This window comes from Balaenoptera physalus, assembly GCF_965194825.1.
Source record: "Balaenoptera physalus genome assembly, chromosome: 16".
NCBI lineage: Eukaryota > Metazoa > Chordata > Mammalia > Artiodactyla > Balaenopteridae > Balaenoptera > Balaenoptera physalus.
The window spans coordinates 17,696,303-17,722,615 of NC_138898.1; the positions used below are offsets into that span (position 1 = coordinate 17,696,303).

The 26,313-nt window shown below is 40.9% G+C and overlaps 1 protein-coding gene and 2 long non-coding RNA genes across 17 annotated transcripts in view; 2 read left to right on the top strand and 1 right to left on the bottom strand.

The window, feature by feature from the left end:
• Window positions 1-26,313, top strand: part of PTPRT (protein tyrosine phosphatase receptor type T) — a 1,093,164-nt gene that overhangs the window by 643,458 nt on the left and 423,393 nt on the right. The gene's annotated exons all lie outside the window — the stretch shown is intronic.
• The window catches only part of LOC309645405, a 925,297-nt gene that overhangs the window by 10,382 nt on the left and 888,602 nt on the right, over window positions 1-26,313 (bottom strand). The window lies entirely within an intron of this gene.
• Window positions 4,413-22,710, top strand: LOC309645404. The gene is made up of 2 exons (XR_014254872.1): window positions 4,413-14,414; window positions 14,738-22,710. It is a non-coding gene; the product is annotated as an uncharacterized lncRNA (long non-coding RNA).

A 26,313-nucleotide genomic window follows, 5' to 3' on the forward strand; every position in this document is an offset into this window, starting at 1 on the left:
GCAGTAAAACAATCCAGTACGTAGCAGGGGGATAATTGATTTGGATGCTACGTCTCACTATGCACAGAATTAATTTCTGATGAATTAAGGACTCATATATAAAAAAGGAAACCTTCATTTTAAGAAAAATGTATAGAAAATACTTTATGCCTGTGGGTTAGAGAAAGATTTCTTAAACATTATGTAAATAGTAATATTGGTAAATTCAAATATATTTGAACTTTGAATTTTTATCCCTCAAAAGACAGTCCAAATGCATTAAAAAGATGAGCCACACACTGAGAGAAAACATTTTCAACATACAAAGCCAACAACAAATAAGTATCTAGAATATATAGTGGATCCCAGGGAATCAATAAGATACAGGTATTTACAAAGAAAAGAAAAAAATGAACAGACGTTTTATAAAATGTGAATGACCACAAGGTATTGAAAAAGTGCTCAATTCTATTATCATAGAAATGGATATTAAAAAGTACTATGTGATATGATTGCAAATCCTACATGTAAAAAAAATTTTAAGTCTGACATTGATAAACATGAGCAAGAGTGTGGAGCAATAGGGAGATTTATACACAGCTGGGAGCTAGGGGTGAATTGGTAGAACCACCGTGTATAAGATTTGGCATTTTATTGTCAAAGCTAAAGATGGATGTATTTTTCAGTATAGCAACTCCATTTGAAACTGGCTACCGAGATAAACTCTCATTCATGTATATCATGGGTTATGCACAGAATATTTTTAGTAAATTTATTTGTAAAAGCTAAAATTGGAAACAATCCAGATGGCTCATCAGTAGTAAAATGAATAAATAAACTGTGATATTTACACTCATGGGATATTATACAGCAGTGAAAATGAACAAACAATAGCTACAAATATCAAAATGGATGAATTCTTAAACTTATTGTTGAGAGATAAATGCAGATTACAATGGAATGCATTTATTATGGTTCCATCAACATAAATGTAAAAGAATTAACTTTGCAATATGTATATAAGTAGTTGACAAATTAGCACAGAATTTGGAATAGTGTTTGCCTCTAGTTGTAGAGCTTTATCAGTTGCCTCCTGAGGGATTTGCCATCATTCTCTCTCCAGCTGCCCCTGGGTTCTGCCCCTTTGTCTTAATTTCTTGCCCAAGGAGATAATGGGAAAGGTTTTACTCCATCCTTTGGAGCTGGAAAAATAGCTGCCTGTTTGGGGATCTGAGCTCCCCTGAGTTCAACATGGCACTTCCTGCATGACTGGTAAACAGCCTTCCTCCTACCATGGGTTTCTGCTGGAAGCCCCTTTTTTGTTGTTGTTTTTGGTTTTGTTTTGTTGTTAATGCTTTATAGAGTATGAATTCATGCATGTGGAAAGTAAAATGCAGATGAAATTTAATCCAACAAAGTCCCAGGAATACATTTCAAAAGAAACAATCCAGATTATTCAAGAATAATGTAGGCTACAATCTACTGTCCCTAGAAAAGGAAGGGCCCCCGAAATGCACAGTCCTGCAAATTTATTGACACCGCTGTGGTCCCACAAGCCATATAAGGGGAGTGGGTATTAGAAACAATGTGATCCTAGATTGATGCAAGATGATGGTGCTTTTGCACCCAGCACACATGTGTATTTGAGGTCTTGTCTCTTGTACATGATAAAATCTAACTAGAAACAACCTTCCTCCTCATCCCTGCTCTGTGCCGGGCACTATGCTGTGTATTTTCACACTCTCAACTTCTTGATTTTTAACAACAATGAGATATCACCTCACACCTGTCAGAATGGCTATCATCCAAAAGTCTACAAATAACAAATGTTACAGGAGAGGATGTGGAGAAAAGGGAACCCTCGTACACAGTTGGTGGGAATGTAGATTGGTGCGGCCACTATGAAAAACAGTATGGAGGTTCCTCAAAAAACTAAAAATAGAGCTACCATATGATCCAGCAGTTTCACTCCTGGGTATATATCTGGAAAAAATGAAAACACCAATTCAAAAAGATACATGCACCCCAGTGTTCATAACAGAACTGTTTGAAATAGCCAACACATGGAAGCAACCCAAGTGCCCATAAACAGACAAATGGATGAAGAAGATATGGTACACACACGCACACGCGCGCGCACACACACACACACACACACACACACACACACACACACACACGCACACAATGGAGTATTACTCAGCCATAAAAAAGAATGAAATTCTGCCATTTGCAGCAATGTGGATGGACCTAGAGAATATTATGCTTAGTGAAATAAGTCAAAGTCAAATACTGTATGATATCATTTATATGTGGAATCTAAAAAATAATACAATTGAATGTATATGTAAAACAGAAACTCACAGACATAGAAAACAAACTTGTGGTTACCAAAGGGGGAAAGGAAGTGGGGAGGGACAAATTAAGGGTATGGGATTAAGACAGACAAACTACTATGTAGAAAATAGATAGGCAACAAGGATATTATTGTATATCACAGGGAATTACAGACATTGTCTTGTAATAACTTACAATGGAATATAATCTTCAAAAAGCATACTGAATCACTATGCTTATACCTGAAACTAATCTAATATTATAATATAGATTATGCTTCAGTAAAAGAAATTCTTGGTGTTTTAGGGTAACTCTGTTGTGTAGAGGGGCTCAGAAGATGAGGTGACATGTCCCACTACAAGTGGAGGAGCTAGGTTTCTGACTGCATAGCCCATTTTCTTTTTCTTCTCAGGAATGTCTCTAATTCTGTGATCAGAGCGTCCCGGGGCTGCGGTGTCAGTGTTAATTAACACTACCAAGACCCTTGACCCCAGGAAGGAGTAGTTGAAAAGCCACAGCCGGGACAGAATTGGTTATCCTCAGAGAGACTACCCTAAGTAGGTGCTCAGCACATATTTGCTGAATAATGAGAGCCGACAGTATTTTTCCATCCCTTCAGTTTATAAAATGGGAGGTACAGCCTCCTTTTACACAGTCAGGAACTGAAGTTCAGAGTGATGTGCTTTCAGCAATATAATTAGAGATAATCAGATTATTTAAAATATATATCCTGAACTGTTTGGCAGAGTGAGATACAGTGAGTATGAATAAAGGTCAGTCCTATAACAGGCACTGAGAAAAGAATCTATAGAACACCTTATACCACGAGGCAGTTCTACTAGGAGCATATATTAAAGCAAAAGGTGTTTGGATACCATGTGAGGGTCAAGCAAGTTGTGTAGGGAACAGCCGTGTCCAGTCCAGGAGCCAGGTCTGTTAAGTCAAAATGGGCTTATGGTACCAATAACAGCAGCAGTAACAGCTGCATGGGCCCTGGAGGCAGATTGTCTGGGTTCTAGTTCCAGCTCCGCCACTTCCTAACTGTTGAACTAGCTGTGAGCAGGTTGCTTAACCTGTGTCTTAATTTACTCATCTGTAAAGCAGGGGTATTCAGGGTACCTCTGTTGGTAAGCTTGCACTGAGGATTAAAGGAGTTAATATTTTAAATCACTTAGAATAGTTCCTGGTACATAGTAAAGGCTGTTGAAGTGCTTGTCAAATAGAATTACTTTTTAAGCATCTTTCTGTATCTTCATAGCACATTTATGAGGGATACTCGTATGCCATTTTACAGATTTAGAATTCAGCACAGAGGGGTCATGTGACTAACCCTCCCTTACGTGGCTGGAATTCAAACCCAGTTGGCTTGACGCAAAAGCTGGGCTCTACCCCCAACCCCAGCCTGTCTACACGACATTTGCATTAGAATCCACACCCTAGAATACACCTTCTTTCCACTATGCAGGCACTACTAAAACAAAACCAAATGCCAAAAATGGAATTTTGAGTGTTCTACCTTAGTCTTCTTTTTTTCACATACCTAAAAGCGAAAATTAAAAAGGAAACAAAGATAGTAATACAACACACACACACACACACACAAAGGGTAATTACTGATTTTATTAAAAACATCTATCACAGAACCACATAACCATTGTTATTTCACGCCTGGGAATACAATGCACGCTATTAAGCTATTTGATGATTAACGATAGAAGCATGATTAAATATGTTAATGAAAGTGTCAGGCTGCACTGAGATGCATGCCATGCATTGGACTCCAATAGGTGGGCTACCTTTGTGACCCCTTTGTGAACTTTCTCATCACCTGGGCTTTCTAGAGGGTTAGTTATTTCCTGCTTTAAAAAAAAAAAAATCCTCTGGGTAATGAAATTCCGTCTGATCCTGGGGGCCTGGCTGGCTACCCTGGCCCCCTGCCCTCTGGCTGCTGTTGCAGCCCGTTTTCATTCTCTTCTCAGTGGAATTAGAAATTGGGGCCCTGGCTTTCTTCTACCAATTAATCTGTTTTCAGATCTAGAGGGAACAGGACAAAATACAGGCAGGAGGAAACTATATATATATATATATTTTTTTTTTTGAATTTTAGAATTTTATTTTTTTTTAATACAGCAGGTTCTTATTAGTTATCCATTTTATATATATTAGTGTATATATGTCAATCCCAATCTCCCAATTCATCCCATCATCACTCCCCCCACCCCCGCCACTTTCCCCCCTTGGTGTCCATATGTTTGAGGAGGGAACTAATATTTGTCAAGCTCAGCCATTGGCCACGCGTTGTGCTGGGCACTTCCTGTACTGAAACATTAGTTCTCATTTATCCTATCGTTATCCTCATTACTATCTTGTTTTAACAAAGAAGATGGGGGCTCAGAGATGTTAAATGACTTGGAGTGGTAGTCATTCGTGAGGCTTCTCAAATATCTTTGGTTCTCCTTCTGGGCAAATGATCAGATGACCCTTCTCTGCCGTCTTGGCTTAGGTGTAGCCGTGTGAGTATAAGTGACATGTGTCTCATCCGGGTGGAACCTTAGACAGATTACGGATCACTGTGTGCTCTTTCTCCACACCTGTTTCATCAGTTTAAGTCCACGTAATTAGGCTGAGCAGATCCCACTTCTAAACGGCCCATGGATGTATAACACAATTGAGAAATAAAGATTTGTTTGTTGTTTTCAAGCCACTAAGATTTGGAGCTTGTTTTCACTACAGCATTACCTGGCCTGCCCTAATTAATAGACCTGGTCAAGTTTCTATACCTTGGGTAGATCTGGGAGCTGGGATTTGAAAGTAGTTCTTTCTGTTTGCAAAGACCTTGCTCTTTCTACTGCTCCAGACTCTTTTAATGAGACACAGTCAGACCCTAGGATCTGGGAGGACAATCTCCTATGCTAGCCCCACCACATGAGGGACATGGAAAGGGCACAGACATAGCCCCTGGTCAGAGGCTTTCTGTGGGCCCACCAAAGATGCCAGCATGGGAAGGCATAGGGCTCAGAATTTTGGTCAGTTAAAACATATTGATTCATTCTGTAACCTTGAACCAAAATCACCTAATCTCAGTTTTTCACACGTACATTGGGAATAACATCAAATAATTCAAAGTCCCTGGCCTCCAGCGAGCCTTGGTACCAAATGAGATCCTCATTTTCTCTCGAGTCAGGAGAGATATTTTCAGGGATTATACAAGATTACTGTACAGTGTTGTTCACTGCCTTGAATGGTAAAATATCCAGAAATATCTGGAACTGGGTGGCAATAATCTGGGTTTTGGACAAAGAGAGTAGGAAAGAAGAGAAGATAGGAGGAAAAGATGCTGAGAATAAATTCAGCTGAAAAGCATCAATGTCGTCACAAGGAATTAGGTCAATAAAGAAAGGCCAAGATAGGAAATGGGATTGTGTGACTGAGAGGGTCCATAGGGCTGTGCTCAGAATGGTGTACACGGGCAGTCAGGCTTCCAGATCTGTCCCATAAACCAGTGGACTCACGGTTGGTTTGGTTTGGTTTTTTTGTTTGCAAATCTCATCAGTAAACATTTCTGTTTTCTCCATACATACATTAACTTACTGATAAATGTATATATACATCACTAGAGTAATGTATTATGTGCATTATATACACATTTTTGTGTATGTAGAACATATACCAAAAGAGAAATGCTAAAAGGATGAATAAATAAACAGAAGTGGATGATCTCATATATTCTTTCCACACCCTCCGATGGATCACTGATGGCTCACTGAGCATGGAATAGGCTATATGTAACCCTCTAATTGAGTCAACAGCTTTGTATCTTTCTGCCTGGAAGTGACTTTGTTACCACCAGTTACAGAACCCATGGGGAAGGAACACAGGGAAGCTTTTCAGCTGCCTGTTTTGATGCAACCTTTCACTGAGCTGAATGCTTTAAAAAGGACAAAGAACAAAGTAAAATATACTTTAATCAAATTCCAAGGGAAAACATAGTCAAAGGGCAAATATAACTCATGTTTCTTTTCTCTTTCCAATGTCATAGAGGATTGTGAGCCATCTGTGTCCCTTGGAAACCAGGCAGAGGGTAGACATCTTGATAAACAGAGAAGTGTTAATTTACTCATTTAAAGCAATAGTTCCAGTTGCTCATATCAAACTCACTCTCTACCTACGACCCTAAAAATCTGTCATCTCAACAAAAAACTAAAGAGTCCAATTTGTTGCATAGCCATTTAAAATAATGAAGTCATGAACTCTACCAGACGTATTTCTAAAACTTAAGAACCCCTTGATAAACAGAGCAGTATGCTTGGTGACTGAGTTGTTTGGTTGGAGATAAAACAGGGAGAGAGAAAGGGAAGAATCACCCTCAATGGAAACTTAAAAGTGATTTCCTTGGTGGGTGGAGTTAGTATTTGAATTCCATGAGATAGTATATTGTGACGACTCCCTGCCCAGCTCCCAGAATGTAGGACATGTTGAATGGATGCTGTATGAATGCATAAAGTTCACAGACATTTCTGCGTAATTTATCCCTGATGACTTGCAAAGTCTAGCAAAATATTTAAAGATTAAAAAAAAAAAAGAGGCTAGAGTAATAAAATGGAACTAAAAACTCAATAAGTTTAAAGCAAAACAAAAAACGAAGAACAAAGCATAGAAAAAGCAAGACGACATAAGATGGTAAAATATTGGATTGGCCAAAAAGTTCGTTCGGGTTTTTTCCATGACATCCTACAGAAAACCTGAACGAACTTTTTGGCCAATCAGATAATTCTTAATAGTATTCTCAGCACATGCAAATAAGCTAAATGCTCTAGTTTAAACATGAAATTGTTAACATTTGATTAGAAAACAAAAGTTATACAATTTTAAAAGAGATACACCTGAAACATAAGGCTATAGAGAGATTGAAAGTCCAATGTGGGAAAAAATATATCAGGAAAACAGTAATTAAAAAAAAAAAAGCTGGTGAAACCATATTAATGTCAGATAAAATAGACTGAAAGTAAAATGATAAATTTTTGTTTTACTAAAAGAGGGTTTGATTTACCCAGTTACAGAAGATTTTTTTAATCTGTGAGTTCCAATGACTCTAAACTTCTATGCACATAATAACATAAAAATATGTCAAGTCAAATTTGACAAAACTGCAAAGAGAAAATTTCAGATATGTCAGCTGGAGATTTTTGATAGTCCTTCATTCAGTCATTAAACACATGTTTGCTGAACATCTGTTTTATTTAAGGCTTCCTTCTAAGTGGTGAGGAGATAACAAATACATCAAAATTTCTGCTCTTCATGAAGCACACATTCTCCTGGATAGAGTAGATGATGAAAACCAATATATTTAATGTGTCAACTGTTGATAAGTGCAAGAAGGAAAAAATAGATGAGGATAAGAGGACAGAAAGTGATGGAGCAAGGGGGTTGTTGTTTATATTGTGACGAAGGTACGACTCCTTCATGAGTGACCTGAATGAAGGGAGGGAGAAAGACAAGTACATAAAGTGGATAAAAGCATTCCAAGTAGTGGAATCAACAAGTATACTGGCCCAGAAGAGGTAGAGTTCTTGGCCTGTTCTAAGAACAGCAAGGAGGCTGTGAACAGAGCATGAGAAGAATGCACGGAAATAATATCAGACACACATCTCTCTGTAATTGACAGACCAAACAGGCAAATGATTAATAAAAATAAGATATTTGCATGATTAATTAGATTAATAAGATGGAACCAGTTGAAAAATATAAAATGCTTCATCCAAAGATTAGAGAATATACATTCTTTTCAAGAACACATAAAACAGTTATAAAAACTGATAAACAGTCAATAAAGCAAGTCTCAAAATCTCTGAGTCAGTATTACACAAATTAGGTCCTCTGACCACAGTGAAATTAAGTTAGAAATACAAAGAAAAATCTAACTTTATAAATACCCATACATTTGGAAATTTAAAAGCATTCCTACAAAATAGGTCAATGACCATGTAATGAAAGAAATTGTGTAAACTACTTAGAATTGAATGATAGTGAAAATAATGCAAATAAAACGTGGTATTTGGCTAAACCCTTGTGTTGAGGGATGTTATAGCTTTAGAGTTTACAGTAATAAAGAATATCCAAATATTTGTTGATTTAAGCATTCATCTTAAGAAGATAAGAAAATAGCAACAAATTAAACCTAAGGGTAATAGAAGGAAAGAAATAATATCAATAAATATTAGAGCAGAAATTAATTAAATAGGAAAGAGAAGCTAAAACAGAGCATATTAACTAAGCTGAAACAACTACCTCTGTCCTTTTTCTCTCAAGAAAAATAGTTGGCATAAATAAATATTTGGAATGAAAGAGGATACCTAAAAATACAGCTGATACTAAAGTAATAAATACTTATAAGATTGGCAATAATCAAATAGCCTGAATTACCAAATGTTGGCCACTCTTTAGAACAACAGCAACTTTTTTTTTAAGCATTCTTCATGAGAATGTGATTTCCTACAACCACTTTGATAAACAATTTGCCATTATCTATTAAATGGAAGGTGTGCATACCATAATATCCAGTAGTTTCACTCACAGATACACAGCCTAGACTAGAGAAAGTCTTGCACATGAACTCTCAAGAGATATATACATGAACATTCAGAGCAACTTTGTTTACCATAGCTAAAAATGTGCTACTGACATAAATGTCTATGTCAGGAGAATTGAGGAGTAAATTACAGTTTATTTACATTCATATTGTCTCATCTTATAGGACAGTAAAAATGAGTGAACCAACACAAAAATGAACCACTCAATATGGATGACAGTCACAAACATAATGTTTGAGTGAAAAATAAGGTAAAGAAGAATATATATTCTTCTAATCCATATGCACAGGTTATCTTTCCATTTCTTTGTATCATCTTCAGTTTCCTTCATTAATGTTTTTTCAGTTTTCAGAGTATAGTTCTTTCACTTCCTTGGTTAAGTTTATTCCTGGGTATTTTATTATTTTTGATGTGATTTTAAACAGAATTGTTTTCTTGCTTTCTTTTTCTCATAGTTCATTATTTTGGTGGAAATGTCCCAAAATGCTTGCTTTTATGCATTTTTCTGCATGTATATGTCAATTAAAAGTTTAAATTTAAAAAATAAAGAGTAAATAGATGAAAGCAAAATTAGGTTTCATTGAGAAAATGCAAGGGTTATCTAACATTAGAAAATATGTTAATGTAATTACCATATTAATCAATCCAAATAGAAGACTAATAGATGAATAGATGCGTAAAATCATTTGCTAAAATTAAAAACCCATTGATAATAAGAAAAAACTCATAAATCTAGGAATAGAAAATAACTTTGTTAATCTGATAACGGGCATCTTCAAAAATCAGACAATAAGCATCATAATAAATAAGAAAATTGTAGAACATTACATTTAAAACCAAAAAAAACACCAAAAAACAAAACTGAGGAAGGAATGCACCAACACTATTTCTATTTAACATGATATTAGAAGCAGCCAATATGGTTAGAGAATTTTTTAAAGTATAATTACTAGAAAATTGCTAGAAAGTATGCAAAATATATATATATATCTATATAACACTTGTGTGTAACATGATTGTCTAGAGAAAAATATTATAAATTAAATTTGTAATTATAGCAAATTTTAAGTAGTAAAATATTATATCAATGTTGTTAGATTTCAGATCAGTATAAAAGTTATTTACTAAAATGATAGAAGCTGCAGAAGGATACATATATAATAGCAATAATATAGTTTTCAAACCGTCACGGTAATTCTTTGTAATTCTTAGATACATATACGTGGAAAAGAAACATGAATAACTGCATGGGAATGCTAAATCTTAATTTCAGTGTTTAAGGTGCTGGGTTTGGGGGTGTTTGGTTTATTTCGACTTGTACTTTTCCATATGTCTTAAATACTTCATACTAAAATTATTTTTAGAGCTAAGCTCCCTCTTCCTTAAGGGAGCATTGAGACCCTGGTGACAAAGCTGAAAGAGGCTCCGCACACGTTTATCAGAAACCCACTTGGGATTGGTCCGCGTACCTTTAGACAGTGGCCAGAGAATCATTTTATTTTACCTTCTCCTTGTTAATTCTTTGGCCATAAAGGTAGGATGCCACAATTGTACATGCAAAATAAGGAGAGAAGGTGCAGCTCTTCTACTTGCCTGCCCTTCCTGCTTCTTCCAGAAACTGAGTAGATGCCATGAGGTAGGGAATGTGAGTACAAATGCAGAAGGCACTGTGCTGTGACCTAGAGAACAGGGTCCAAAGGTCTGGGTTCCCAGGAAAAGTGCTGGACCTCCCACAGCACTAATCCAATGTCATAAAACAATTTGAACAAAGAAAACATGACATGGAGAATGTAACATTTTCCTGCATTATCTTTGCTGTTAAGTTTAGATAGATCACATCTGTGCTTCTCATTGTCCGCATCTATAAAAGGGAAAGTTATACCTGATAATCTTTAAGTTCTTTTCTACTCTGACAGTTTATGAGTCTAACACTCAAGGACCTTAGATTCCAGGGAGGGGAAGACAAGTTATGCACACAGTTACAGTATTAGTATGACAAAGCCCAGTGTCCAGTGAGAGGTATAAATACTTTTGGGAGATCAGAAGAGGAAGACTCACCTGTGCCTGAGGAAACAGGAAAGGCTTCTAGGAATAAACGATGCTAAATTAAACCTAATTTTTTTCTTTTTTTCCTAATCAGAGAAGGAATTTTTGCTCATTATAGGAAATTTGGGAATCACAGAAGATTGGGGACAGAGAAAAACATTTATTTCACGTGTCCATCCATTCATCCATTTAAATATTTGACTACCTGTTATGTGCCAAGTGTGAATCTAGGAACTAGGTAAAGAACAGAAAACCAAATATACAAACTGCTTGCTCTTGTGCAATTCATTTTTCAGGCTAGGGTAGGGGAAATCAGGCAAGTAAATAGTTCTGTAAATAAATGAATGAGGTAATTTTTGCAAATGACAAGTGCCAAGAAAAGAACAAAGATCGGTGTGATAGTGACACGGTGGTTGGGGAGGGTAGTATTTTTGATTGAGGTCATGAAAGGCCTCTTTGATGACACATCACTCATGAACTCGCCACTCAGAGTTAACCATTCATATCTGCTGGGTTTCCTTCCTCTGTGTATTTTCTTTCCTAGGGACTTGCCTACCCACCACCCTCCCCTTCCCTCCCATCTTAGGAAGAGGCTCTCTTTCATAGCCCCTTCATTACTCTTTAGAACTGGGGCCTCCCCATGCACTGTCATAACATCTGCAGTGAGAAAACTTGTTTCCCTAATTTTGAAAGAGATCAATAAAAACAAATTAAAATAGAGGATTAGAGGTGTCTTTTTGCCACATTGTTTTCCCAAGAACAAAAGATGTAGTGATCTCATCGTTATCTCTCCAGAGGTCTCTAAGCATAACACAAAGACATTTAGTGCAGCTTAACATGGTAATAACTCACTGCACTCTCTCATTACTCCAGGGAACCATGGGGAGGGCAAAACAGCGAGTAGATAAAAGGGTCGGGATGAGTGAGAACAACCCACGTCTCCACATTTAAAAGGTACTGTAAGTTGTATCTGGCTTAGCAGTCCTTTTTAGGGTAGGGCTTTTCCAGGAGAAAACAGGAAAGGATCAGCAGTGTTAAGGGAGTGGGGGGCAGGTGTACATGCCTAGTAAATGGGGAGTTGAGTTGGAGGGGGTGATGAAGAGGAAGAAATGAGCGAATAGTGTGAAAGCAGCTCGGACAAGGGCTAAGGGTTGCATGTAGGAGTGTGTTCGCTTACGGAAAATCAAAAAAGGATGCTGTGCTTCAGATGACAAGCAATTGGAAGAAGTGATTCCATCAAGTAAGGGGGGCAGAGGACTTCTTTCAGGAGACCCCAGAGTCATCCAGAGAACCATTGGAAGCACACTACTTCCTCCCTCTCAAGGCTCTTGTGGAGCTACATGAAATGTTTGTAAAGTCTCCAGTTCAGTGTGGGAGACCTAGTGTAACCAGATAAGTTAGGAGGTCCCCGGAGAAAGAGAACCAGGAATGGCTTTCTTGACATAAGAGAAACCATTTTGGCCTAAGCCATTTTGTGATCTAAGCCTGGTCTCAATGGTTGTCCTTGAACAGGTCTCAGTAATTAACAGTCTTTGGCTTGGTTGTGTATTGACTCAACAGCCATCAAGAGGTGAACCCAGTTTTCAGGTAACACTAAGTCTAGTATTGTGATTAGGGACATAGGTCCTGGAGTCATCACCACTGAGTTCATATCCTAGCTGGGAACCCTGTCTGAGCCCTCTGTAACATTAGGATTTCAATACCTAACTCGTAGGGTGGCCATGAGGGATCATGCACATACAGTTCTTAGCACAGAACCTAGAACTTACATAGCAAGAGCTTGCCAAATGTTAACTCGGACAGTGATAATGATGGAGAATTTCTTAGCCTAAAAACAAATCCTAAAGGTCCTCCGAGGATGGGGAGGCCCCCCCTCCTTTTGCAAATGAACAAACTGAGTCTGAGAGTAGAGTCATTGAAAGCATGGACTTACTGGGAAAATCTGCATTGAAATGTCAGCTCTGCCATTTGCTGGGTGCATGATGTAGTCACTTTGCTTCTAGACCCACAGTTTCCTCATCTGTAAAATGGAGACGTTGAGAATTATCACTGTGAGAAGTAAATGTGATATAAGCAAAGTGCTTAGTCAAGTGCCCAGGACACAGAATTTGAAACTGTACATGAAATAATGGATAAGCATTCACAAATTATGGTTGTTGATATGGCAATCATTCTTGGTGGAAGCAAGTTAATGACCAAACTAGGAGATCAATCTATTTAAATGGAATAATATCAAATAGGCAAAAATAAACAGAGATGTTTCAAGATCTGAAATATATAATTCATAAACTCAAGCTTATTAACATATTGACAAATTGATAGTAAATCATTTTAATATATAGAACTCTACACCTAAACAAAGAAAACACATTTTTTGAGCACACACAAAACAATCACAAAAAATAGAATATGTATTAGGCCATAAAAGAAGCCCGAATAAATTCTAAAGAATCCGTATCACACAGCCCATGTTCTTCAACTGTTTTACAATAAAATTAGAAATTAATAACTAAAGGACAGCTTTAAAAATCCCATGAATTTGACAACTAAATAACATGTTACTAAATAGCACTTGGGTTAAAACGGAAATCATAAAGAATCATGAAGTGAATAATAATGAAAGCAGAGCGTTTCTATATTGTACAATAGAGCAGAGCTAAAACAATACTTAAAGGAAAATCTGGAGCTTTAAATTCATTTACTAGAAAACAAAAGTTAAAAACAAATGAGCTGGATGTACAGATGGCAAAAAGCACATGAAAAGATGGTCAACATCATTAGCCATTAGGGAAATGCAAATTAAAACCAGGGGACATCACTATACACCTATCTGAATGGCTAATAAAAACAATAGTGATGGCACCAAATACTGGTGAGGATGTAAAGAAATAGGATGGCTGATACACCACTTGAGGGAAGGTAGTAAACTGGTTCAGTCACTCTGGAAAATAGTTTGTCAGTTTATTTTAAAACTAAAAATGAATATACTGTACAATTCAGCAGTTATTTAGGCATTTATCCCAGAGAAATGAAAACTTTTGTTCACACAGAAGTTTGTGTATGAATGTCCATAGCAGATTTGTTCATAACAATCCCTGTGATATTGCAATTTAAAATAGGAAACATATATTTGGTCCCCATTTCTGGCACAGAGCTCCTAAAACCTTTGGAATTTCCTAAGTGATAAGGGCACTAGAGGTGACTTTTGTTATGTGAATGAGGTGACTTTGTGCTGCACCCAAGGATGGAAGATGGTTGCCAGGGGGACGGTTGCCAGGAGAACCAACCTTGTGATTAGAGGGTTGGCACTTTCCAACCTCTGGGGAGGGGAGAGGTGCTGGAGATAGAGATCAATTGCCAATGGACAATGACTTTATCAATCATGCCTATGGAATGAAGCCTCCATAAATGTGTTTGGCCAAGTGCCTGGCACACAGAATTAAACCCATAAAAACCCCAAAGGTGGGCTTCCCTGGTGGCGCAGTGGTTGAGAATCTGCCTGCTAATGCAGGGGACACGGGTTCGAGCCCTGGTCTGGGAAGATCCCACATGCCACGGAGCAACTGGGCCCGTGAGCCACAATTACTGAGCCTGCGCGTCTGGAGCCTGTGCTCCGCAACAAGAGAGGCCGCGATGGTGAGAGGCCCGCGCACCGCGATGAAGAGTGGTCCCCACTTGCCACAACTAGAGAAAGCCCTCGCACAGAAACGAAGACTCAACACAGTCATAAATAAATAAATAAAAGAACGTGAATTTCTTTAAAAAAAAAAAAAAAAACCCCAAAGGAGAGGGTTCAGAGAGCTTCCAGGTTGTTGAACACACGGAGGTGCTGGAAGGGTGCTGAGAGGGCATGGAAGCTCCACACCCTTTCCCAGACCTTGTCTTGGGTATCAGTTCCATCCGGCTGCTTCTGAGTTGTATCCTTTTGTAATAATCCAGTAATCTATAAGTAAAATATTTCTCTGAGTTCTGTGAGCTGCTCTGGCAAATTAATCAAACTGGAGGAGGGGGTCCTGGGAACCTCTGATTTATAGCCAGTTGGTCAGAAGTACAGGTGACAACCTGGACTTAAAATGGGCAGCTGAAGTGTGTGGGGCGGGGTGAGGGGTATTCTTCTACAAGAAGAACCCTTAACCTGTGGAATCTGATGCTATCTCAGTGTAGTTGGTGTCAGAATCGAGTTGAATTGTAGGGCGCCTAGCTGGTGTCTGGACAATTACTCGGTACTATGTGGGAAACCCCCACCTCCACACGCTGGAATTGGTACCAGAACCTTTTTAACCACAAACCAGAAACTACCCAGATGTCCTTCAGTGGGTGAAATTGGTTAAACAAACAGTGGGACAGCCATACGATGAAATACTACTCAGCCGTAAAAAAGGAGCCATCTGTTAAAAGAGGCAACAGATTGGATGATTGTCAAGGGAATTACGCTAAGTGAAAAAGAAAATCTCAAAATGTTACGTGCTATGTGATTTCATTTTTATACCATTCTTGGAATCATAAAGTTATAGAGGTAGAGAACAAATTGGTGGTTGCTAAGGGTTTCAGATGGTGGGGAGGAGAGGGTAATGTGTCTGTAAAGGGTCAGCATGAGGGAGCCTTGTGAGGAGACAGTTGAAATTAGGTGGTATCAGTATTTACATGGAGCTACGCACATGACAAAATTGCATAAAATTAAGCACAGTTTCTGGTAGTGATGAGTTGGAAACAAACTGCACGTCCATCATTGGGGAGTAGATGGATAAGCTATGGAGGACGTACACCATGAAACACTGTGGAATGTGGAGAGTAATGGACTGAGGGCACATGGCAGCCTAGGCGGATGTCAAAATCAGAGTGCTGAGTGATGAAAAGGGGAAGGAGCTATAACATATTCCGACATAATTAATATGCATGCATACTAAACAATTACATGCGTTTTGTAAGAACTCATTCAAGCAAAGGAACATATGTGAAACATATAATAATGTGCGTCTATGAAGGAAAGGCAATGAGAGTGAAGAGTGTGTAAAAATACAGAAATACACAGAATAATATTTGAAGCTTGTATTAGTTTCCTATTGCTGCTGTGACAAATCAACACAGACTTAGTGGCTTAAAACAACACAAATTTATTATTCTGGAGGTCAGAAGTCTAAAATAGGTCTGCAGGGCTGTGTTGCTTCTGTAGGCTCTAAGGGAGAATCTGTTTATTTGCCTTTTCCAGTTTCTAGAGGCTGCCTGTATTCTCTGGCTTGTGGCTTCTTCCTTCATACTCAAGGCCAGCAGCACAGCATTCTCTCCTCTTTCTGACCTCTGCTTCTCTCTTATAAGGCCCCTTGAGAGTACACTGAGCTCACTCAGATAATTCAGGATAATCTTCCTTAACTTAATTTCAAGATCCTTAATCACATCCACAGTGTTTTCTTTTGCCACCTAAGATAACCTATTCACAAGTTCTGGGTATCAGGATGTGGACATCTTTGGGAGGTCATTATTTTGCCTATCACAGGAGTTTTGATTTGGAGCAAAAGATAGCAGGGGATTTGGAGGGATGTGGTCTGAGCCAGTATCTGGGAGGTGAGGACAGGAATGAATTACCTGACCAGTTTGGCTGGTGGGTCAGAAGGTTCGTACTGAGATTGAGAAGGGATTTCAGAATGCCAGGTGTATCCTCCAGGTGTGTCTGTTAGACTTCTGCCTCTCTCTCCCTGGGACACATCACAGAATAGTCCACATGGAGGTAGAGCAGGCAACCACATGTGCCTTGTGTTTTCAGCAGAATCTTCTGGCTCCCTAGAGACCAGACTCAAAGTCAGACTTTCCTCCCCTCAGGAGACCAAGTCTGTGCTATGTGAAGTGCTGGCTGGTCATGTTAACCAAAACATGAACCCATATTGATCTGTGATAGTTGGGGTTATCATTCAGCAAATATTCACTTCCTCAATCCCCACTTCCCCACTGTGGGAGGCTCAGCCCCCTTGATGTTGGGCTTGCCTAGACACTTGCTTTGGCCAATATGGTGGACACATCCAATACTGGACATGATATGAAGGAGGCCTTACGAACTCTTGCATGGGTTGGCTTGGCTCTGGTGCATCTGTTGTAGAAAGAACATGCCCTGAGTAACTGCTGCCTTTTCAGCCTGGGCCCTGGAATAAACACACATGGAGGAGGTCTGAGCCCAGCCTAGATCAGACAAGAGCTCATGGACAAATGTCTCTTGTTATAAACCAGTGACTTTGGGGGCTGTTTGTTACACAGCAACATCCCACTAGTATATGCACATATAATTTCATTTTAATCTCACAAGAATGCTACGAGATACAGATCATTAGCTTCACTTTAGATATTATAAAACTGGGGTTCAGAAAGGGTAAAAAGATTCATTCAAGGTCGTGCAGTTCGTAAATAAGTTTTAATGGGCAGGAGAGAGAGAGTGTGTAAATTTCAGGCACCTGAGCAGGAGTATTTACAGGTGGAGGGAAGATGAAGTGTGGGAAGGGCATTTGACTGATGACCCCTAAGAAAAAGCTTACATTGTGCAGAGGCAGCTTTAGAAGGGTAAATTGACATTGAAAATCCAGAGGGAAGGATGGTGACCTCTCCAGGATTCTGAGGTGAAGGATTATCATTTGGCGGCTTATGTAAGAGCCTGTGCTAGGATTGTGTGTCACAGTGTCATGGCCAGGAGCCACCTTCTATTAGAAGGATCATCCAGGAAACACCATGTATACATTTTAGCCCCTCACCTTTGCTGAGAGGTGCTCACCGAGGCCAGAGGGTGCTTCCCAAGTGAGTGAGGCAGATAATCGGGGGTAGATGGGTCTTCTAGCTTCTGTTCTCCTGCCCCTGCTCTTCTGCTGGGGTTCTCTTCTTGGTGTTTTGCCACAAGGTGGCTGGGATAAAAGACTTTTGCTTCATCACGTGCCCTTTCTCCTTGCGTAGGTGAGTCTCAAATGAGACTTGGCAGAGAATAAGCCACCTTTCACGGACAGTGGTTTTTGTTTGAAATTCTTCCTTCAATGTAATGATACTCTTGTACATTTCCAAAAAATAAATAAATAAAGTGTTGGACATCATAAGAAAGCTTGGTAGGCATTTCTGGGGCTGCTGACACAGCAGGCCTCTCCAAGGTCCAGCAGTCCTGAGCAGTGTCTACAGATAAATGTGATTCCTTGGGAGATCAAGAATGTCCTGGGGCGGGGGCTTCTCTGTTGTGGGCAGACTCCACTTTGAAAGACCTTAGATCCGAATATAAAAAGCTGAACTGTCCAACTGAAAGGGAAGGTGGTAGTTCTGGGAGAGGGGCTATCAGAGTCCAATCAGGAGATATTACTTTTGTTTGTTTGTTTGACATATTCTGGAAATAATTTGATTTACATTACAAATGGCTTCTCACCAGCATCACAGCAATGGCAGATTAGCTACACTACGGACTGTTTCCTAATTCCAGGGCCCATGTAGTTCACAGCCAGACTGTTTGTCCCAAGGAGAAGCAGTGTTCGGAATGCTAATACCTTACCTGGGCTCAGTGCTAGGTGGCTTTGAACCATCAAAGATGTTTCAGGTTTTATTCTTTATCCAGCTTTTTTTCCCTTTTCCTTTTTTTTTATAACAGACAAGGGGACTTGCCATGAATTAAGTGTAAATTGAAGTGAAGCCCAGAAGGTGCTATGGGCTCACCTTCTCCCCCCGCCCCACCCTGAAACTCTTTCTCTGGAAACTGAAACCGTGTAATTTAGAAATTGCTTCTCTCTTTCCAACCCAGTTTCCTCGGCCACAAAAGTAATTTTTAAACATTCTACAGCTTTTATTTCCAGGCTGCAATCTTGTGCTGCTGTCCATTTAATTCTTCCTGGCGTTTGAACACCTGAGCTGTTGATGTGACAGGAGGTGTGGCTGGCCGCCCTGCTCCTCGCTCAGCAACCCGCCAGGTGGCTGCATCTGGATGGGGCAGAGAGGGAAGAGCCAGGTCTGTGCCAGAGCTGGGGAGCAGAGTGCGGCCAGCTAGAACATGGGATTTGTAGGCAGGGGGTACCAAGGCAGAATGGAGCATGGGGAGAGGGAAGGTGGGAGACACCAAATGATCAAGTTCAGGCGTTGGGGTCCTGCATCTAGATCAGTCAAGGTCGAGTTCGGAGATTCATCACACCATTTACTTTAACAGAGAGGATTGCCTGTTATGAGTTGTTAACTATCGTGGTTCTCCAACTGTGCTGAGGCAGCCCAGGCCACTGCAGTGAACTCACCAAGGCACCACGTGAGGGCATTTAGAATTTTAATTTTAAATGATCACGAAAAACAGTGTCATCTGTCAGACATTGTACAAACTGCTAAGTTGAGGTGATCCACAGTTTCAACATTAGATTGGGCTACATTCCTTTCAGTGACATCATATCTTTGCCAAGCTAGCCTTCCTGTTGTTACTGAGGTGAAAAGCAAGTATTGCAGAAAAATCAACATGGCGCAGGCAACAAGAGCAGCGATTTCTAATCCGAATCCACAGTTGGAGAAGTTGTGTAGGGCTTGACAGATGCACGTATCCCATTAGTAAGCAACCGTGGTTATTTAAGAATGGAATTAACATATTTTTTCTTTTGATTTGTGCGTATTGTTTTCTCAAACCACTATTAAGTGGTTAGGCTATAAATACTTATTAAGTTCTTTGGACTAACGAATAAATGAAACTATTAGGTATTTCTTTGGTTAGGAACTCTGTGAAAAAATTACCAAAACACCAAGGTCACCATGAAAGTTTGGAAACCTCTGGTTAACTATATATAAAGAATTGGCTGGGAAACTGCAAAAGTAAAAAAGAGAACATGAAAGTATTATACCAGTATAGCAACCGTGGGAACAGGTACTGCTAGGCTTGGGGAGGGCAAGGGAACAGACTGGAATTAGAAGCATTTTAAAAATTGGAAGAGGGAGCTCTTTTTGGCTGGTGCTGGTGTCTCTGAGGTTCTGCAGTGAAGCTTGCTCTTTCAGTGCTAGAGAAACTGCAAACTAGATCCAACTGTTGTGACAGAATGAACTTCCCTGGGGGGTGAAGAAGTGATATTGGAGTGACGCCCACAGGAACAGGAAGCACTCTCTTCTTCCTCCTAGAGCCCTGCAGGCTCCCTCTATCGCCCCCTACCGGCAGAGACTAGCATAGAGCCAGGTGATGGAGCAGAGATGTGATTTATGGAATACCAGCCCCAGCATCATGAAACAGGGCGTAGAAGGGGTGTTGGAGCCGAGAGACAATGGCTTAATAACTATCCCAGGGTCCTTGGATTGCAGCTGTCATGCTCACCCTTGGCCTGAGGTCTGTGGCCCCCAGCGCATAGGTTGCCTCTTGAACCTGGGCCATATCTGACTCTTGGCTCCCCATGCATACCCCAAGCTGCTGAACGGTAGCGCCCACAGGATAGGGCTGTTGCACCAGCCCTGGTTTTACCCTGTGTTACATTCCGACCAAGTTCACTCATCCGTTCAGTGTGGGGATGTGGAGCGGGACACCCAGCCCAACGATGGGAAAGATAAGCACTTGAGAGAAGGCTTTCCCAGAACGACTAAGGTTCAAAGAATGAATGGAAGCTGGGAGAAAGGAGGGACTAGAGAGAGGAGGGAAGGGTGATAACATTCCGTCAACATGTCAGCTCTGCAGAAGTATCTTCCTGACCGTCATACCTACAGGCCCTAATGGCCATTTTTATCCAGCTTACCCCCATCGCTTTCCTTCAGAACACTTATGACAACGTGCAGTTTTGTCAGCTCACATGTTGGATTGTCATTATGATTGCTTCACTCTGTGTCCGCCACCAGATTTTAAGCTCCAGGGTAGCAGGGACCATGTCTGTTCTTGTTAACACTTTGTCCCCAACACTTAGCCTACCATTACATAGGTGCTCAATAAATATTTCAAGCTAAGCCGTGTCCAGGGAAAGAGTAAGGATTTTAGCGTAAAGAGAGAGGAAAAATCAAGAAAGATCAAGGAGCTGGTAGCAGGACCTGAAATCAAAGAAGTGAAATTTTAGACCCAACCTTCCCTGAACCCCCTAATCTCCCTTCCCTGCTTGATTTTTCTCTAGAGCGCTTACTGCCATCTGACATTCTAATTTTTTGATTATCTCATATATTATTTAATCTCCCATGTCCCACGAGAACGTAAGCCCCTTAAGGGCAGAGAGGATTTTTGTTTGCTTCACTCCTACATCTAGTGTAGTGCCTGGTACATGGTAGGAACTCAAAAATATTCATTAAGAGAATGAATTTGTCCAGTGCTTGACATTTGGCAAAGGATACTTTCATCACTCTGTTACAGCTACTTTAGTTGCTCTTCTCACTTACTTCTTAGGAATAGTGGGAGGGACCATTACTGTAGTGTGTAACACTCAGACTGGCCTGACACGTCACTGCATGGAGTGTGTATTTGCAGTGGGAGGGAGGGGATTCCTGTTCCTGTGGCATGTCCATTCGTGCAGCAGAATCTTGACGGCCATTTGCTCCTTTATTCTTGTATCTTGGACTTTAAATGTGCTGACTCCTTTGCCTGGGGCTTAACCTTCCCATTCCCTACTCTCCATTCTCCTTCCCCCCCAAACCTTGTACCTTTACCTCGTTGAATCCCATCCATCCTTTGCCGAAGGCCCCCTCCTTCAGGACAGCCTTCTTGGCCTCTAGACTCCACATTACACTGTTGGTGATTTACTTTCAAATATTTACCAGTGGAATGTTATGGATGAGTTACGGGTTAAGCTGTAACCCAGTGCTGCCAGCCTTCCCATCAGGGCCGTACTGGTTAGGGGAAGTCCCCTGGTACTCCAGTTGAGAAGCCCCTTCTCCAGAGACAACGCTACATAGCCCAGGTGTTTCTAATACCATGTCTTGATCCATAACCTTCATTTTGCTAATCAGTACACTCAATGCCAGAAATTGATTGCGGTGGTTGAAATCAGGGACCTGTCCACTAGCATAAGTATTGTAAATGGACTCTAATTGGTGAAATTGAAAGCATTCAAAATATGTGGGTTGGCCAAAATATTGTGAAAGAGCTTTCCAAATGTACATAACGTAGGAGAACCCAGTAAGGCCTCTAGCTCTTAGCCTTAGGGATGGTATCCAAGCCTTGATTCCTAAACAGTCCTGTGTTACCTGATGGGTCTGTAATGGTACCTGATTTGCCCCTAGACCAGGAGTAGGCAAGGTACAGCCCACAGCCTAGGCTATCTTTTTTTTTTTTCATGGAAAGGCATTTTATTTTAAATATATCAGTGTGTACATGTCAATCCCAAACTCCCAGTTTATCCCTATTTTTGTAAATAAACTTTCATAGAATCACAGCCATGCCCATTTGTCTACAGATTTTCTGTGTCTGCCTTTGCATTACAACAGCAGAGACAAATAGCTGAAACAGAGACTGTCTGACCCACAAAGCTTAAAATATTTACTATCTAGACTTTTAACAACAACAACAAAAAGTTTGTCAACTCCTACCTGAGAATACTGTCATAACTGCCTTAAATGAGCCTACATGCAAGATAGGAACCAGGTCACCTAAAAAGACTAAGACAGGTTGCTGAGCTTCATTGAGCTTTATGGAATGGATTGTATGACCTATTTTGTGCCTGCTTGCTAATAAACATTTGTGTAATAAATGCTCATCTGTGTAGTAGAATTTAGCCTGAGACTTGCTTTTATTATAACCTAATAATGCAGTTATGGAGGAATCATTAACCCTCACTCACCTCAGATTTCTTTGGTGGCTTCTGGTTTCTATGAAAAAGAATGTAAGGTTGTGTACGAGTCATGCTTAAATTGGCTCAGATGAGTTTCCAGCGTAAGGCTGTGTCTTTCTGACATGTGCTGCCTGGAAGCCCAGCACTTGCCCTGCAAAAGCTCCTTCAGGCTTCATCATTCCATCCTTCACAATTGTCGTGTCTGCATCCCCCTCTAGAGCATGAATCTCATGAAGGCTAGAACATGCCTGTCTCATTCCCCTGCATCCCTAATGCCTGTCCCATCTCAGAGGTCCAAGACATGTTTGTAGAAAGGAAAGAATAGATAGAGCTATATCTGAACATGCATTAATGGGACCTTGCTAACTCCAAACTACAGTTGGTTAAAAAGCATGAACCCAGCAGTCAGCTGGACTGAGAACCAGGCCAGGGGTCCACGGTCACCTGCAGGACTTCTGTTTTATCTCAGTGGCTCCCCTGCCTTGCCTCCCTTCTGGAGGTGGGAGCTGTATTTAAGGGAATACAGCTGGGTCAAGTACCATCTGGAAGCTTGGTGGACACTATCTCCTTAATTCACCTCGTAGCCCTAAAAGGCAGAAGTACCATCCCCGTGTTACACATGAGAAAAATGAGGCAAAGACGCAGATGGGCCAGGTGACTTGCTTTAGGTCCAGATGATGAGAGATCCAGCACTCCTTTTTACCATGTCTTGATGCCTCCCTGCTCAAGAGTATTTTTTCAGTATTGGGTAAGCCAACGAACAGGTGAATGACATACCTTCTCTATGACATCGCTGCAAGAGGGTGACAACAGAGTCACCTGATTCTAGTGGTCGGGGTAGGTAGGACCCAGTGACCTTGGATGGTGAGGGTACCAGTATCCCTAAGTGAAGCCTCTGGATTCCTGTCCTTGCCTACCTTCATAAGGATGTCTGTGATAATATGCAACAAATTCCTGTCCGCCAAACATGTGTAATAAATTAGAGGAGGTGGCAGAAAGGAAGCAAGAGAGTAGGTTTGGATGATGCTGAAAGAAGATGGATTTTATTTTTGTTCCTTTTACCTTTTTTCCCTTCGTGTAGCATTTCCATGCAGAAATTGCAAATTAATGGTTACATCGAACTATCTGTCAATGTATTAGTGCTCTTGCAGTATCAAATTGTGTCGGCAATAATGTTTCCAGCTGCCTAGGACTCCACTGCAATTTAATTTGAAAGGAACTCAAATTGCATCTCCAAATGGATAAAAAATTAATTTTACATACAAGCTATCCACCTCCACAGCCCCATGCCCCAAATTATCTCAATTTAGGTTCAACTTTGAATAGTACGTATGTTACAGCCAACTCCACGTGCAAAGATGAATACATAGAAAATTCATGAATTGGAAATCTGCTTTGCTGCTCCTTTGTTTTAATAAGATGTTCTGCCTTGATTAAGGTCATTAGGAGATTCTACAGCTATTGCCTTTGACAGCAGGAATGGAGGCTGGGCCCATATAAAACAAGAGGCTGGAATTCTAACTTAACCACATGATTACCTTAACAATTGGAGTATAGAGAGAGCCCTGATTCACCCCTTCACTTACTGCATTTCCCCTACAGGATGTTAAGGCCTTGATTCTGGTTTGGTCTTCAGTTATCCCCTGCTTTCTGTATTTACTCATTCTTCATTTATTAATCAGCTATATGTCCAGTTATAAAAATGAAGAGATCTAGGTGCTCACAGGTTAACAGGGGAGGTGAGCATGAACCAAACATCCAAACATTAATCTGCAATTTGGTAAGGACTATGGGAGAAGTATTAAAGAAAACATGATGATTCATTCTGCCTGGGCAGGAAAGGCTTTTGGAGAAAGTTACATAGAAAGGGTGGCATTGGAGCCTGGCCTTGAATATATTGAATAGGGATTTGCCAGTGACAGCCCAAGCAGAGGGAAGCACGGAGGTGTAAAAGGATTCAGGATGCAACACTCACTCTGCTTTAGGAATGTAGGGTTCAAAGAGTGAGCAGTGGAAAATGAGGGAGGGAATTAGGAGGTGGAAGGGTACATGTTGCAGGTTGGGCTCTGGTATTAGGTTGAAAATGGTACTTCAGTAAGATCTAACATGGGAAGGAGAGGCGTGATCAGTGATCAGAAGTGAGGAGGCCCACCCTACCTTCCAGAGGCAGCTGCAGAATAAAGAAGCTTCTGAAGATATGAGTTAGTCAATCACACACACACACATACACACTTGTCCCTAACATATGTAAGAACACAAATGGGTCTGGGACAAGATACACAGACCTGCAGCCTCTTTCCTTCTCCTTTCACCTGACTTCATCCCTCCCCACAAAGGTCTCCTCCTCCAAACAGCCACGCTCTGGTCACCCGTTGGGCCTAGGGGTACACACATGGAATAGGGTCTGACCTTGGATGGCCAAACCAAGGGAAGAGGTTCACACAAGCCCCGGAAATGAGTTTGGAGCCACTGGGACAGGGAATTCTAGGGTGTCAGGTGTCTGGAGCCCAGTCCAGAATGGGGAGCACAGGGACCAGGTAGATAGACACGTTGGCCCATTGACTCCTGCTTCAGGAGGAGGGCAGGGTCTGCAGATGGCCGGAGTGTGCTCGCCAATTCACAGGGCTCGGGACAGGGCCCTCATTGCCAAGTCTAAGGGCATAGAGACAGTGAACCCAGAGGCCAAGCCACGTTGCTTGTCCACCAGAGGAAGACTTTCCAGCTTCCCAGATAAGCCACACTCTCTTCCCACTGTATGCCATCTCTGTGGCCTGTAGGCTGTTACTCAAGAAGGTCATATGGACAGAGTCTTATCTGGAGGCAGAAACCATAGGCTCTAGGCTTGGACATATTTACACGAGGGATGTAAATTCAACAAACCAGTCTCCACTGCACACACAAGGCTTTCTCAGCAGTTTCTAACTTGTTTGTACGAACCGGAATGTAAACCTGAGACTCTCCCTGCTGTAGGCAATTACCGGAGCAGAAGCTGGGTTTGGCATCTGAGGTTTGGTGGGGGGGCGGTTATAGTGAAAGCATGAATGCCTCCATCATGCATTTTGAAAACTAGTTTCCATCATGTAGGATTTTAGGACATTCTCTTGCTTGAATTGAAAAATAGATAAGTTCACCTTAAAGACTCGGTGATGTGCTAGAGGGGACAGAACAGGGGACTGTGGAGTCAAGGGGGTCCAAGCTCAGTTCTCAAAAACAGGTCACCATCTGTTCATCTCAGTTTAAACAACATGAACTGGCCCACCAACAGACTCAGTGCCATGTGCTGGGATTGCTGGACAAACAGCACATGGTCCCTTGCAGCCTGGGAGGAATGATGTATAAAGGAACAAGCAGTTCCTAGAAAGCGTGACGGATGCTGAGTGGGCTGGATAGCTGTGCAAAGTGCCGTGGGAGTCCAGAGCTGGGGACTTAGCTGTGTGGCCCTGGGCAAGTCATGTCCCTTCGTTGGCCTCAGTTCCCTATGTCGGACAGTTGTTTTCAGCACACAACTGCCCAGCCCATAGTTACTGCTTAATAAAGAGCCACTGTCTTGCCCTTTCTTGAATGCGAGTTCTCGAACTTACAGAACACTTTCACCCACGTGTATCTAACCCACAGGGCCACCAGAGGTCTTGTCTTTTGCACTTGAACTGAGA